The following is a 5,262-nucleotide window of genomic DNA, read 5'->3' on the forward strand; positions in this document are numbered from 1 at the left end:
GGGTCCACAGAGATGGGAAGCTGGAATTAGAGCACCACCCTAAGGCTTGAGACTCAGTCTAAGACAGGAGGAACCAAGCCTGGGCAGGGACTCCTCCAAAGCAGAGCCCTCCTTAGAGCTCTCTCAGGCAAGTTCCCCTCCAGGCTTCCTGCCTAGCCTTGTTAAATTTGCAAAGAGCTCCGATAGCTATCATCCCATGCATCCTTCAGGAGGGCCCTCTTTTTTTTTTTTTTCAATGTTTTTCATTTCTGACAGAGACAGTGTGAGCAGGGGAGGGTCAAGGAGAGAGGGAGGCACAGAATCCGAAACAGGCTCCAGGCTCTCAGCTGTCATCACAGAGCCCAACGCAGGGCTCGAACCCACGAACCGCGAGATCATGACCTGAGCCAAAGTTGTACACTTAACTGACTGAGGCACACAGGCGCCCCAGGAGGGCCCTCTAAAGTAGTGACTGTTTGGGGCGCCTGGGTTAAAATAAAATAAATAAATAAATAAATAAAGTAGTGACTGCTCTTATGCTCATGAGCAAAGTCTTGAAAACAATCTTAGAAAAGTTGTCATGCATGCACCCATTTAGCAAACCTTCATTAAGTGCTCTCTGTACACCAGGAAATAAATCCAGCTTTCCTGATTTAAGGTCTTGCCATGTATTTGCCTCCATATATTGATTCCTGATTGCCTCTCCTACATTTACCTCCCAAACACTCCCTTTCTGCTGTGGCTTTGAAGTATCTACAAATTTTTTGACACTGCTCCCTTCAAGAAGTAGAACTTAATTTCTCTTCAGACAAAGCTGGCCTACAGAAGGCACTGTGGCTTCCTGCTCATCCCCTCTCTCTATCTCTCTCTCTGATCACTTGCTCTGGGGGAAGCCCACAGATATGTAATGAGCACATCTATGGAGCCATCCAATGTGATAAGGAACTGAGACCTCTAACCAACATCTCTGGCTGCAACCTCAGGAAAGAACCTAAGCTAGAACCACCCCTACAAGCTGCTCTTAGATCTCTAGCCTTCAATAACTGTGTAAGATATGAATGTTTTTGTTTCAGCCTGCTGAGTTTGGGTGAGGGGGTACTTTTTAAAGCAGCAATAGATAACCAATATATCTTCCTCACTGTAGGAACCCCCCTTTCCCCAAAACCAACTCACACCTTTACCGAGCAGCTCAAATCATTTAAGTTTCCTTCCCTCTTTTTTCTCCCAAATGTTTTTAATGTTTATTTATTTTTGAGAGAGACAAAGAGAGAGTAGGGAAGGAGCAGAGAGAAAGGGAGACACACAATATGAAGCCAGCTCCAGGCTCTGAGCTGTCTGCACAGAGCCCGACATAGGACTCGAACTCACGGACCGCGAGATCATGACCTGAGTCGAAGTAGGACGCTTACTCGACTGAGCCACCCAGGTGACCCAAGTTTCCTTCCCTCTTATACTCAGGGGAGGTAGTAAAGTGAATCAGCAAACCTTGCATTCACTTTATATCTGTGGTTGCTGCTTTTTAGCTGTGGTGCATTGGGCAAAGTTACTTAACCTCTCTGTGCCTCAGTTTCCACATCTGTCAAACAATGATGAAAAGAAAGATTATAAAGACTGAATCAGGAAATAGATCTGTAAGAGTACCTGGCCCAATGCCGAGCACTTGGTAGGTGCCTGATAAATCGGAACTCTGGCCCCCTTTGAATTTTCCAGTTCCTGACTCCTTTGCATGTTCCCAAGTCCTTGCCCAGAGAGGCTGAGAGTAGGACCAGCAGCTTTAGGAGGTTGCCATTCTCTTCCTGCCACTGGAGACAGAGGAGGAGGAAACCTGTCTTTTTTTTTTTTAACTTTTTTAAATTTTAATTTTTTTAATGTTTATTATTATTGATACAGAAAGAAACACAGCATGAGTGGGGGAGGGGCAGAGAGAGAGGGAGACACAGAATCTGAAGCAGGCTCCAGACTCTGAGCTGTCAGCACAGAGCCGGATGCAGGGCTCAAACCCAAGAACCTGTGAGATCATGACCTGAGCCAAAGTCAGACGCTCAGCCGACTGAGCCACTCAGGTGCCCCAGGAGGAAACCTGTCTTGCGCCTGAGGGTTTCTCCCAGACTTGGGGTGAGAGGAGACTTGTCCACAGAGGCAGGATGCACTGCTGCAAAGGTCCTTTTGCAGAGCAGGGACTCCAGCCTAACCACCCCATCACCTCCTCTAACGATAAAGGGAGTCTAAGGAGCCACTAACTAGTCCCTAACATGTTAGGAAAACTGCTCTTACCAGGGCTTTGCCCATTTTCCTTTCCTTTCAGCAGCCCACCCTCCCACCTCCCTTTAAAATTTTTAGAAAATTTATCTTAATCTCAAATAATATGTGAAAAATATTTTCTCGGAGAATTTACCAGCCAAGTTTCTAAGATGCTACGTGTCTCCCAATCAGTTTATGAGGCAGGTTTCTATGTTAGCCCCATTTCACAGTTGAGAAAACCAAGGCATAGGAGTTAAGTAAATTGCCCAAGGTCACATAGAGGCAAAAAGAAGCTAAATGAAGCTCAGGCTACAAGGTCAGTACCTCATTTACACAGTCTGTTCCAAGACTCTGTGCTTAATTCCGTATTCATATTTAACAGTTCTTTTCTTAGAGGCTCACAAAAACTGGATGCTGCCTCAGAGGCAACAGATGCAGTTTGCTCTTTTCTTAAAGATACTTTAAAAATATATCTACATCTACAAACACATATGGAAATAGATCCCCCGTCCCCCCCCCCCCCCCGCTGCGCGCTTAAAAAAAAAATACTTACGGTCCTACCCAGCTCTTTTAACTGAAAGCCCTGACTGTCTTTCCACGTTTCTAACCTTCGCGGGGTATGCGCCACTGATACGCACATAGATTTGCCCACCTTCCCATAGTTCTGCCCTCTACTCCTCTGCCAACCGCGTTCGCCCCTCCTCCAGGGTTCCTGGCCGCCTCCCCGCGTGCTCCTCGTCCCCGTCTGCTCTCTCACATCGCACCTCCCCATCCTCGCTATCCACCCCCCGTCCCCATTTCTAGCTGTCTGAGCATTTCCCCCCTCTTCCTGCCTCGCGCGGGTACATCGCCGCCTGTTTTTTACACCCCCACTGGCCCCTCTCCCGCCCCCTCTTCCTCCCCGCCCTGGTGCTCACCCTTACTCACAGCCCCCCACTCCTGACCCCTCCCACTTCCACCCCTCCAGCCCAGCCACCCTGCTGCCCAGCGGGAGCGCACAGCCGGCAGGCTAGGACGCGCGCTGACAGGGTAATGAATGGCTTCAGCGGTAATTAGCGACCCGGCGGCTAATCACGATGTACATTTACATTTTAAGTGCTGCAGAGGGAGCGGGGAAGGGGAGGGGCCCCGGAGGGAATGCGGGCCTTTTTGGCGCTCTCGCTTCACTGGGGAGCCAAGTGAATCCGAGTCTTCTACAGCTGGCACTAGTAGAAAGGGGGAGAGGGGTGCTTTCGAGGGCCAACCCAAGCACGCAGAACAGCCGCGTGCTGACCCAACGCAAACCCGGAGCTCCCAGGCCCATGCCTCCAAATTGCAGACCCTGCCTATATCCCCTCCAAGTGAAAGTTCAGCCTAGGCTTGCATACTCCTGCGGATGGAGAGCTCGCTTCTTCCCTAACCAGCCCGTTCTAACGTAGATTTCACCCATTCCAGGACTTTCTTCCAGGCCTAGCCGAAACTGCTGCATGAGGTTCCCTGCGCCCCGCCACGCACTGCAGTCAGTCTTTGTGTTCTATCGAGGCTGCCGTGCCGGTTCCTCGTGGGGCTCGTGAGAGCTGGGGCAGCGCTGAAGTACGGGTTCCAAGCGGAACGAGCCCTCGAGAGCCCCCGAGCCCAGAGTGCGAGCAGGAGATCCAGGCCGGAGTCGGTCACTCACACGTTGGGGCGCAAAGGTCCACCACCAGCTCCAGCCACTCCCTATGGGGCGACAAATGGGGTCAGCCCCGGTTCTGAACGGCAGGGCCGAGAGCTAGGACATACAAGATGACGACGAGGAGACGAGAACAGCTGCGAGAAGGGAGAAGGGGACCCCGGCAGCCCCGCCAAGACTGGGACCCAGCTACCCCCAGGCACTGTCAAGCCGCCCTCACTTTGAGGTTTCCCGCCCGCCGCAGCTCTCCGGGAGCCTCCCCGCCATGCACGCCGGGTGGTGGTACCCGCTACCCGGATCAGGTCTGCACTCTTGTCTGACTATGCGCGTGCGCAAGGGAGTGGGAGGGTGAAGGGCAAGGCCCTAGGGCACTTCTAGGGAGGGTCTAGCTCCTTTTAACTCCCCTGCCGTCAGCTGGCCTTCAATCCCAGTCTCACTCTCACTGTCCACGTCTCCTGGTAGGAGGTTGGGCCATTCTCCCGGTCCTATGGATTTCCGGAGAAGGGCACCCAGTAGCTTCATAATGCCTCCGAGGCTTCAACTTCCCACGTTTCTTCCCCCTTGTCTCAAAACCTGCTTTGATCCAGCCTCCTTTTTGAAAAAGGACCCCACTGGGTCTCAGGGGGGCTAAGGCTGACTAACAACGAGTATCACCTGGGAAGAAGGGGGTTTCACGTTACCAGGAGACAATGCCTGTTTTACCCTAAAACATGCAGCTTTAATAATAGTGGACGTTGCATGGGTGGAGGAAGCTTAACTCCGCTCGATAAGGTCTCTCCTTGTTCTCTTCCCATTCGCCTCAGGGTCAGCCTGGCCTAGAGCCTCACTCCCTCGGCCCAGGAGAGTACTGGGGTCCGGGAGCCCCCAGCCCCGGTCAGGCGCGGCGAGCTGAGACCCCAGTCTCCGGCCACACTGGGAGGACCACGCCGCGACGTAGTCGCCCGAGGGCTGCACGGAGTGCAGCGGCAGCCAGCGCCTCTGCACTCTGCTGACCGTGCACAGGCTGTCCTTGAGGCGAGAAGAGCGGCTCCGGCGCGGGAGGGACGGAATGGGGGGTGGGGGTTCCCCTGAGGAGTGCGGGAAAGAGGCCCCAGCAGGCCTCTTGGAAATCCCTCCTTGGGAGGGGACAGGGGGCGACCTTCAGTTGGAAGGGCTCAGGGACCCGGCTTGAAGCGGCATTTGCATCGCAAACGCAGTTTTTATTTAGGCTGTCCGTTTATGAGGGTTGGCTCAGGGAGGGCACTGGCGATTATGGGGGAACTTCCTCTGGCAAGTCACCCGCTGTCGCTGCCGTTGCACCGAACCGTGCGCACCGCTCCCACGCCCCTGTGTCTGGATTCGGGACTGGACCCTGCAGGCGGGAGAGGCTAGGACGGGGGCGGGCCGAGCCG

General features: G+C 53.3%; 1 protein-coding gene across 1 annotated transcript in view; it reads right to left on the reverse strand.

Annotated features, from left to right (window-relative positions):
* The window catches only part of SCAMP5 (secretory carrier membrane protein 5), a 49,260-nt gene that overhangs the window by 30,283 nt on the left and 13,715 nt on the right, over positions 1-5,262 (reverse strand). The window lies entirely within an intron of this gene.

Source organism: Crocuta crocuta, unplaced genomic scaffold (assembly GCF_008692635.1).
Source record: "Crocuta crocuta isolate KB4526 unplaced genomic scaffold, BGI_CrCroc_1.0 scaffold130, whole genome shotgun sequence".
Classification (NCBI taxonomy): domain Eukaryota; kingdom Metazoa; phylum Chordata; class Mammalia; order Carnivora; family Hyaenidae; genus Crocuta; species Crocuta crocuta.